Source organism: Rhinolophus hipposideros (assembly GCF_964194185.1).
Source record: "Rhinolophus hipposideros genome assembly, chromosome: 17".
Classification (NCBI taxonomy): Eukaryota; Metazoa; Chordata; class Mammalia; order Chiroptera; family Rhinolophidae; genus Rhinolophus; species Rhinolophus hipposideros.
The window spans coordinates 9729370-9740492 of record NC_138063.1 but is presented as its reverse complement, the minus strand read 5'-3'; the positions used below and the strand labels follow the sequence as shown (position 1 = coordinate 9740492).

The 11123-nt window shown below is 39.1% G+C and overlaps 1 protein-coding gene across 1 annotated transcript in view; it reads left to right on the top strand.

Moving 5' to 3' along the window:
* Positions 1–432: 432 nt before the first annotated feature.
* Positions 433–11123, top strand: part of SERPINB7 (serpin family B member 7) — a 52640-nt gene continuing 41949 nt past the window's right edge. Inside the window, exon 1 of the mRNA XM_081078546.1 lies at positions 433–491. The gene's annotated coding sequence lies outside the window, so the exon portion shown is untranslated. The remainder of the gene's footprint in view (positions 492–11123) is intronic.

The window sequence follows — 11123 nt, the reverse complement described above, 5'->3', positions numbered from 1 at the left end:
TCTATTCTGCTGGCTCTATTCCTGATGCAGCCTACAACCTGCCCTCCGTCCAGGGTCACACAGTTTAAATGAGCATCTAAAGGAGAGTCTTTAGAATGTTTTGCTTCTGGGGACTGTTGGGTTTCCGTCCTCATGATTAAGTAGTAAGAGGAATAATAGACACCATGGATGGCACTGCTCTGTGCTTCTAGCTGAGCGGGGAGCTCAGCCTTCCTGCCTCCCTGAGCTGGGAAATGGACAGGGAAGCCCATTTGATGTCCCTTTCCTCTTAGTGCAGTCTGGAAGAGGGAGGGACTTTTCATGCAATGCTGTCACTGCTTCTGCTGCTGTTATTGCCAACCTCTCCCTTGGGGTTGAGCCAATGGGAAGTCTGAGGTATTTTCCCTGAACCTTGGCAGAAGTGAGATGGGAGGAGTGAGAAGTCTTAGGAGGGAGGAGGCAAGAGGAACTGGAGCCCAGCAGTGAAGGCCTCCGAACTGCAGTGGGAGGAGGTAAGTGGCATTCTTATGCATGCTGGGTTATTCTCAGCTTCTAGGGATTCTCAGACTCCCTAAAAGCAGCCCCTGGAGCTATCTGTGGGAACAGTCATCTTCCTTTGAAGTAGCAGCTTTGCCTCTAGCATCTGGGCCCCTGACAGTCAGACACCCCCTTGCTGGGTAAAACCATAGCCTCCTGCACTTCCTCGAAGGCACTGTAAGCTTCCCTATGCGATCTCTGTTTTGTGCAGTGTTGCTGTAGAGGAATCTTTGACATCAGAATGACCTATCACACTGGCCAACATATTGGATATAGGAAAACCAACTTGGTTCTTTACCTGGTGTGAAAGTGTCTACCAACTGCTGAGCAAATCCTCATGCCTATAAAAGATAACTTATACAATGAGTGTATTTAATGCTTGTGTCTGTGTTTTCTATCCCTGGGAGTCATGATGCTGCTGAATAACTATGTGTGAATGAATGAAATGAATGGATATTTACAAGCTAGTCCCCCCCTTTTTTTAAATAGCAGATGATCTAAAACGCTGGGTTCAAATTATATGTCAACTCTCAGGTCAAAAACAAAAGCTAGAGACCACAATGTAATAATGATAATACTTCTCAAAAAAAGTCTGCTAGCTGTGAGACACTCTGTGTTGGTGATATTTTCATTATTATCAATGATACTTAGCCACTTTAACAGCAATGGTGAGAGGCTTGAGTTTGTTATTGCTGTTTTTAGTAATAACAGGCACTTTTGAGTACCTGATAAGTTTATTCAGAATCAAAGGTTCTCCAAAAAGTGCAAAGCTGGGTACAGCTGAGCTTTAGAGTATCTCTGTGCTTAATTGCCTTCTACAATAATTTATAACCTGGATACCCCTGCTTGTGTTTTGTGCTCAATAACAATGAAGTAGAGAGTGGGCTTCTCATGGGACACGAGGAGAGAAAGGAAAAAGACTATTTATATTTATGAGGCCCTAACATCTGGGGTGGTTAGAACACAAATGGTAACAACAGGAAAGCATGCATTTAATCACAGTTGTATTTGGAAGATTTTGACCAGAAGTCTGTGGCAGGGTTTTCAATGCTAATATATATGTAAAGGAATTTATATTTATATTGATAAATAAAATCACTTTGATTCCTCCACAAGGATTAAGTAAAACTATTCTGGAAGTTTTTCTTATAAAGAGGTGTCAAGTCTCCCATTTGTCTGAAAAGTGCTTTAGAGATATTTATAGGGTGGAATGAAACACTAAGTCCCTCGCCCAGGAAGTGTGCTGTTTTAGTCATGTTTAATGAGTGAAGACCGGGTTTGGGTTTGTTACACAGCAAATATGGATTCCCTCCTTTATTCTCTGAGAACGAATCAGCTTTTGTGTTCCTGTCTGAACTTGGTTGTATCGCCACAGGTAATGCTGACTAGAAAACCAGTAAAGAGATACAAACGCCACAAGTGACATTTTGTAGGCACAGGCCTGCTATCTGAGAATGATTTTCGGAGGAGCCAAGACCCCAGTCAGGGCTAATGCTGCTCATGAGGGCCTTTCAGAGAGAGGCTGGAGCAGGGACAATGGCGGTGGATGTGGATTTCCTCTCCGAGACCCTCCCCCCAGCCCAGTCGACCTCCCTGACTTCTGTCCTTCCAATGTCTTCATAGTTTCTCTGGGCTCCACAGGGCCTAAACTGAGGTGTTGAATTGAGATGGCATTTCAGGTCATAGGTAGAAGCTTTCCATTTTCCCCCCCTTATTTCTCCTGAAATGATGCAAAACACTGTTTTCTTCACTCCTTCTTTTCTTCTCATTTCCCTCTTGTTTTCGATTTTTCTTTTTACTTTTCCTGTGAGAAGTTGTGAGAAATTTTTCGGTTAGAGGAAACATAAATAGGGACTAAAATTTGGGATAAAATAAGAATGATCCTAGTTTCTTTCTGTTGATGTCCTTGGTATATAATTAGCCTGTTTTAATGGCCGATGTTGGAGTTTGTTTGTTAGGCTGAGCAAAATTCACTTGACAATAGCATCATTTTAAAAGAGGAGTCAGGGAGGGAAACTATAGATCTGCTTAATAGATCTGCATTTTGAAAAACTTTTAAAATGCTTTTCAACTATTGACAAGAATTACATAACATCATGAATAAAAAGTTATCAAATTCTCTATATAAGGTCATTATAATGGCTTACCAATATGTTATTACCCATCACCAAAGGGGGAAACAGATAATAACAGCATTTATTGAGATAAATATTAGGGAGTTACACATGAATCTTTGAAATTTAGAAGTAGAAGGATGTTTTTTTTTTCTAGTACCAATGCATATGGATGTTATGTCATGGAAACATGCCTTAGGGGATACAAAGTAAAGACTAGAGATATTTTCTCACACATGTTGTTACCTGTTTTAGTTTCAAGTATGAATGCCACTGCATACCAGGTCCTATAAAATCATTACGTTGTGTGTGTGTGTGTGTGTGTGTGTGTGTGTAATGTTTTCACCAAACTGGTTAGGAACACTTTTTTTTTTTTTTTGTATAGCATACAGTGACTTGCCATTTCTGTCCTTGGGATATGGAACACCAGCTTGTGAGTGCTTTGTTCTCAGACTCACCTGTGGGACCCACAGAGGGATCCAGGGACAACCCTGAGATGTAACAAGAAGCTCAACCCGGTCTCTTGTGAAAGCTTTTTAAAGCCATGTAGCCATTCATTCTTATATAACATAAAGGACTTGGGTCTCCATTCCGTCCCAGTTGGAGTCAAGGTGAAGGATAAACAGAGGTCCCCTGCTGAGTATTTTCTGAGGAGCTGGAAAGGAGATTCTGTGAGATTAGAAACCACTAATTATTGAGGGCAGTTAAGCCTGTCACTGTGGCTTCCACCCAGGCTTCTGTCCTGCATTTTAGATTCTGCCAGTTGTTTCCAGAGTCCTGAGGTGGACAGTGTGTGTGTGTATGTGTGCACTTTGTGTGTGTGTGTGTGTGTGTGTGTGTGTGTGTGTGTTGTGTGAGAAGAAATAGAAAAATTTACAAGGACTTTCATTTCTTTGTAGTTGGCATTACTGTGAATTTAAAGCCTTATATTTCTCAAATTCTCTACCTCTTCCCACATTAGACACCATCACCATTTTGAAAGTTTCTGTTCAATGTTAAGAGTTGGAAACACAGAAAGTTGTTCTTCGTTTCTAAATTTTGTCCCAGTCATTACAACATGTGTACCCTTGGAAAAAAGACTGAATAGCTAATCTCAATTTTCATCTGCAAACTAGGAATAGTAGTAATAAAACAAATAGAGATAATATATCAATGCTTTTGAGGGTTGACAGAGGCTAACTTGCTATTATCTTTTTCTAGATTTTATTGGTACAATAGTTTTCAGTTATAGAGTCAGATATAGGTCTGTTGAGAAATCAACTGTGTGGTTTGCCAAAGCCTTTAACCACCTACTTGACCTCCAGAGTGCCATTTAATGCTTTAGGGTACGGGTTGGCAAACATTAGCTCTTGGTCCAGACATAGCTGATTTTGTAAATAAAGTGTTATTGGAACACGGCCATGTCCTTTTGTTTACTTTTTTGCTATGTCCGCTTTCGTGCTAGGAGTGAAAAACTGAGTCACAGATGGCCGTATGGCCCACAACCCCCATATTTTTCCCTTACAGAAGAAGTTTGCCAACTTCTCATCTTGAGAGTTTCTGATGAAAAACATTCTTGAAACCTATACACTGCATTTCTACTAAGTAAAATACCAGTAACCCTCCCCTTCAAGTTCACAGTCTAGTTTGCCTTCCTGATAAGTTTTAGTTTCTGAGGGATCCTTTCCTTTTTGTTTGTTCATCTCTAACCTGCTCTCTCAACTATAAGCAGCTTTACCAGGAGGGTGTGTTGTCTTCATATTCTAATAATCATTTCTTCATACATGGTGTCACTGTCACATTGCCACATTCTCATAGTACTTGGTCTCTCTCTCTCTTTCTCTCTCTCTCTCTCCCTCTCTCTTTCTCTCTGGCACACAAACACACACTTCCTACAACTGCCATTACCAACTTTGACCTATATAGTAGACAACAAAAGCATGATCCGTGTCACCTTAAAATGTTCACAAATATAAACGCCTAGAAAATTTTAATACTATCATGACCATGACTTATCCCAAATGACTAACTGTGCCCAGAGCCAGACACCATCCACAAGGATTAGCTCTTTTTTCTCGGATATTTGTAGACTTCCTGACTGGTGAAAAGTGGCACATGGGAGTTAAATTTCATAGTGAACAATTTTTATTTTTTTCTGTCTAGAACAGAGCAGTTAGTATAAAGTAAAGCTGAAAGTCATGAAGTAATTTTTTAAAAGATGCTCCCTGATTCACTGAAACTTTCAGAAATCTAACCGCTGTCTAGAAACTGGTTGTAAATAACAGTGACTTATCATCCAGTATCAAATCTTGTGTGTCTGGCCCCTGGAAAAAGAGCATCTGATTGTGGAAAGATGCTTCAGGGACAGTTCTTTATGGCCTGATCCCCTCCATAGACCAGATCCAGATATTATCTGGATCTCTAGTATGCATAACATAAAGCTGAAAACAAAACGTGCTTGGAAACCCTGGTGTATGTGTGATGGGTCCACTCCCCCCCACGACCTCCCTCTCTCCAGGAAGAACCAACATGATGAGGCTTCCACTTCCTGACTTGGAAGAAAGCCTGCCTTTTCAAAGGCATTCCCAAGGGGTCCAAATACACTTAACACAAAGGTAAGAACTTGGCCTTGTGGTCAGGGCCCAAGAACTTGTGGTCAGGGTCCAAGGGTTTTAGTATTAAGCCCTAAATATTTAAGAAAGATTTCAGAGGGACGTCAAGACTTGAGTGGAAACATCACTGAACGTGGACCTACTTCTTGGTCAGTGTCTATCAAGTAATTTTGATTAGGATGCCCAATAACATTGTAATTGATTATATGCGAGTGCACACATGAGATAATACTTGCCCTTGCTGTGAGCAGTACTCTGTGATCTCTTTTATTCCATGCATCTGCTCTGATGTATCCTATATTATCACATTTTATTATATTTAATTAAAAAATTCTGGCATCCATCCATTAAATTTATTTCATTTCCTCCAGTGGATTGTAACCTGCTGTTTGAAAAACAGCGTTCTAGGTAATATGAACATTACCGACTCTTGCCTACTAAAGCTGATGGCTGGGAAGTGGTATATATTTTTCATTACACAGAAACATGACAAAGGGCCATAACTGAGAGCACTCTACCCTCTCTGGGCATACTCATTTTTTTGTTTTTTCTTCCACAACTGATTATTTTCAAATTCTGATTCCCTTTTATTTCATTACCTAACTTTGTTCTTATTTTCTTTTCCTCCTATTCTTAAATATGTATATATATATTTAATATGTATATATATACACATATACATATATATATATATATATATATATATATATATATATATATATATATATATATATATATATATGTATATATATATGTTTCTGCTTTGGCCCTCTAGTTCCATTGGTCACTTGAAGGGTGCCATGTTCCTCATGACCCTGGAACACTTGCCTGGGTAGCTCAGCCCTTTCTGCCTCTCCAGCCATGAGCAATTCCACCTTGTCTCACCAGGTATGGGTTTCTCTGAGAAATATTTCCGGCTCCCTCTAGTACTCAGTGAACTCTATTCCTTGGTTGTTCAGACATCACTCCCTGTGGCACTTTCTATGCTGCCATGTGATTACTCATATATTGTCTCCCATCCCAGACTTTGGGCCCACTGGAGACAGGGACTGTGTCTTCCTTCGTGCCCGTACAGTGTGGCACAGGGCCCAGCACCTCACCAACCCTCGATGAAAATTTGTTACACCAATGAGTGGATGAATGAAACCACAGAGTGGAGGGGGAAAAGGTGGAGGATTTGAATGGGTACTTTTATCAAAATAAGTTCTATCATGGTTAATATTCTTCTTTGGCTTTGTGCTCAATGCCAACATGTTCATGGAATTTCCCTCTGATACAACGGTAATGCTTTCTCTTCTCTCTGGCAATATAGTCTTTATAACCTGATTCAGATCTCACCAGCCCAAGATATTCCTCTATTATTAGTCTGATTTACAGATGGTTGCATTCACCAGTGTGTGTATCAGATGCTAAGAGACATGTCGGCCCCCTTGACATGCTTCTGGGATGAAAGGAAACGGGAAGACATCATATGTGTTAAGAATCCTAGTTTCCAGCACATTCATAAAAAAGCTACATGTGTTAAGGATCTGATTTTCACGATTGTCCTTGGCATGGTTTTGAAGTGTCAGCTGGCTATCTCAGCCAGCTCACATGGTAGTTGATAAATTTAAGCAAAAACCCGCCTGTTCTTCAGCAGATCAAATATCAAAGAGGAATTAGTTTTCTTTATTATGGCATTTTCTTTTCAGATTTTACATTGATTTAATTGGATTAATCCCAAGTTTATGGAACATAATTTATTGTATCAACACTTAGTTTAACTTTAACACAGTTGATGGACTTCAGCTAACTTTACATGGGACAGGCTACTTCTCAGAATACTCACCAACTAAAAGAGATCCTTTTGTCCCCTTTTATCTCTGTAATTTCATTATTGAAGAATTACTTTTAGTGTCTATTCTGCTGGGATAGAGGTTATTGTAATAACACAATAGACGTATCTAGACATGGCATTCATGGGGCCGAGAATGTAAAAGAGAGACAAACATTTAATAAATACATGGATACATAGTCAGGAACTCATAAATATTGAAGGGAAGGTATCTGAGTAAAGAAGAGAGGACCTAATTTAGATTAGGGTTTGAGGAAGAATCTTTGAAAAGTGACATTTATGCCAAGGTCCAAGTTTTCATTCGTGGTGGTGGAAACCTGAAGACTTTGCGGAGGAAAAAGCTCACTCTTCTGAGTAATTTCAAGATCAGTATGTTGGGTTTAGTCCTGTATTAGGTTCCTAGGGACATTATAACAGATTAACACACACTTCATGGCTTAAAGCAACACAAATGTATTCTCTTACAGTACTGAGGGTTCAGATTCTGAAACTAAAGCAACAACAGGCCAACGCTATGTCTGAAAGCTCTAGGAAAATTCCTGATTTGCCTCTTCCAGCTTCTGGTGGCTCCAGACTTCCTTGCCTTGTAGATGCATAATTCCAATGTCTGCCTCTGTTATCATGTGACTTCTTCCCATGTCTCTTTGTCTGAAATCTCACTCTTCTTCGTCTCATAAGGTCATCCATCATTGAACTTAGGGCCCATGTGGGTAATTCAGGGTGATTTCATCATGAGAGCTTTCACTTAATTAAATCTACAAAGACAGACCCTATTTATAATTAAGGTCATATTCACATGTACCGGGGGTTAAAAGTTAAATATCTTTTTAGAGGAATACAATTCAACCCACTACAGGAGGGAGAAAGAACGTGGAGAATGGGTGGGCAGAGAGTATGCCCAGATCATGCAGGGCCTTGTAGGCACTCTAAAGAACATAGAAAAGCCTGTGAAGTAACATGATCCACCTATATCTAAAGACATTGATTCTGCATGATGGAGAAAACAGATTGGGGAGAGCAGAGTGAAAGATGTGAGAGGAGGGAGGGCAGAAACTATTGCAAGAGCTGAGAGATAAGAAGTGGACAAACCTCAGATCTATTTTGGAGGAGGAGTCGTAGCACTTGGCAATGGACTGCATAAATATGGGAAAGATGGAGCAGTCAATGATCGACGATCAACTCTGAAATTTCATACTAGGAAAACTGGGCCAATGGAAGTTCCTTTTACTGAGATGGGGAATACTGGAGAGGAAGACGAGGTTTGGGGAAAGTTCATGAGGGCAGATTATAAGGTGAGAAGTTTGAGATGCCTGTGAGAAGTCAAGTATCCATTGGAATATAGAAAGTCAAGGAGCAGTTAGGTCTGGAAATATAAATTTGGGAGTCCTCAGTGGTGGGTGGCCTTGGAAGTAATGGAAAAAGTGAAATTTCCTGGAGTGAGAGTGGGAAGAAAAGAGGGATCAACCTTTAGAGTATAAAGAGAACAGAAGGAGCCAGCAAAGGAGACTAAAAGGACGTGGTATATGCTCCACTTGACTTTCATCAACCTCCAAAGAAAACATCTGTGGAGCAGTGGCGAGTGCAGGAGACAAAGAGTCAGAGGCCTGAGTTAGTTTTGTAGATGTATCTGACACTCACTTGTTCTGTGATTTTAAGCATTTGCTCTCTTTACAATCTAATGCTGTGAACACCATGACTTTTAAAAATAGGCATGTAAAATAAGGGTTTTCTTAATCTTCACCTTTTCATGTACAAACATTTAAGAGAGGAGTCATTCAATGTGATGACTTATTTCACTGCATTTAGCAATACATTCTAGATTCATTTTTATTTCTCAATGATCATGTATTTTGTCACAAAACAGGAGTTACACAAATATAACAAAAGGACATTTTTAATTAAACATTGAATTACTCTTATGCCCATAACATAAACAGATAATTGTGAATTAAGAGGTTGATGGGATTTATTTAAGGTTAGGTCATATACTGATTTTTAGATTGCATCAGAAATACAATGGGGGTGTGTCTAGCTACTGTGCTGTTGTGTTAAACATATTCCATCACCTTGGGGTTGGGGTGAACTGGGTTAGTCACAGACTCACTTTATAATTGTTTGTGCAGAGTAGAAGGATGGGTGAAAATCCTGTTCTACAAAGATACCAGGCACCTTCACTAACATCATACAAACCTCTGCTTTTCATTATCAAAACATTCACAGAATTTTTCTGAATTGTTACAGGAAGTTGTTGAAAGGTTTGTGTATCTTCCATGCAGCGTTGTGCTTCAAATTTTCCTGCTATTACTTTTTTTTTTTTTAAAAAAAAACATGCTTAAATAGTATGCTAACAAGTGGAAACAACTAAGGCATCTTTCAGAAAGTAATTTGATCACTAGAATAAATTGTTCTATAGGGTTTCTGTTGTTATTACTAAAATATTTTAAAATTGTCAATCTAAAATGATTTTATGTTTGAGCTAGTCTAATTTTTAAAGTTTAAAAATTGATAAATAATCTACTTGAAATGTATGAGTGGGTCTAAAAATAGGCTTTCTTCATTTTTAAAAAAATATTTTTTGTTAAGTGTGTTTTTCCTGGACCCATCAGATCCAAGTCAAGTAATTATGTGAATCTAGGAGGGCGCAGCTCATAGTGACCCACATGGGGATTGAACCGGCAACCTTGTTGTTAAGAGCAGTGTGCTCTAACCAACTAAGCTAACCGGCCACCCCCTTGGCTTCCTTTATTTTAAAACAATCCTGGTGAAGTCACAGCCAGAAACTGAATTTGGTAATATTCAAACTCATCGGATGCTTGGCCTAAAAGATGATTAGTGGTCCAAAATTTAAGTAGTTGATGTTAAGGTGTTATGGGAATATAAAGAATTTATGAAGAGTACCTTAAATAATAGAAAGTCAGAGCAGGAGGTTACGGGCTAAAAACCCATAATCTAGGTGAGTTGTAGCTTTCTGTGACACCTTTGATTTGGGTTTAGTCAGGCAGATATTAGTGGCCACTGGGCAAAGAATACTTTTCCTTGTTAAAGATCATGTCCTGTGAACGTATGCTCACTATTTTTTTTGTTTTTTTTGTTTACTAAATTAAAGACTAATTTTTGGTGACTTAAATCCTAACATCTCACCATGACAATGCTGTAAGAATTCCATGACTTGGGAACATATTCCAAGCCAAGGAAGCCAGAAAAGAACAAGTTTGTCCTGTGTCTCTAAATGGGTCACTATAAAGAATTGCATTATAATACAATTACAATTGTGAAGTATTTCCCATGTTATGAAAACAGAAACTCTGCATGCCATTTATATGGTATGAACTAAATTGAAGGCAGGCGGGAGAGTGAAACTTACCCAACCTTCAGGGTAAAAGAGAAGAATTCTCCCAAGACTTGGACTCCTCTGAGTTCTGACTCTTCTGATACGCTTAGAGGAACTGTTTTCAATTACTTACGGCCTTGGTTCCCAACATCTGGAACAGAATCATGTGAAGGCAGGTGGGATTTGGTTAGCTAATCTAGGAAGGTGCTACCTCTCTATTCTTTTCTAGCTCGTCCCCCAATTGCTTGTGTGTAGGGATTCTAATCCAAATTTATTTTCTCTCGGATTCACATTCAAGTAAACATTGAATGACTGAATGGTTTGGGCCTTTCTTGAAGGAAGTCAGCCTATGCTTTTTGAGTTCTGGCTGTCCCCATCCATTTCTACATCCCAATGTACGGTTTCCTGCTTTTCCCAACCTGCTGATTGAAATGTCCTGAGAAATCTTTATTCTAATCTTCCAGGAGGGGCTGTACCAGAGCACCAAGGCTATCCTTAAGTAACACGTGACTCAATGTTTTTAAAAGCTCAGATATTAATGTAACTATATTCTGTAGTAGTGTGTTTTTCTTGCAAAATTCCTGTGGAAAAATGAAATAGGTGAAAACAGTCAAGAACGTTTTGAAAACAAGAAGCAGTTTTGAGGGACTTGCAATATCAAATACTGGCATATACTTTTATTAAACAGTTTTAATTAACAAAAAAAAAATAAATGGGCAGCTCAGAAATTGAATGTT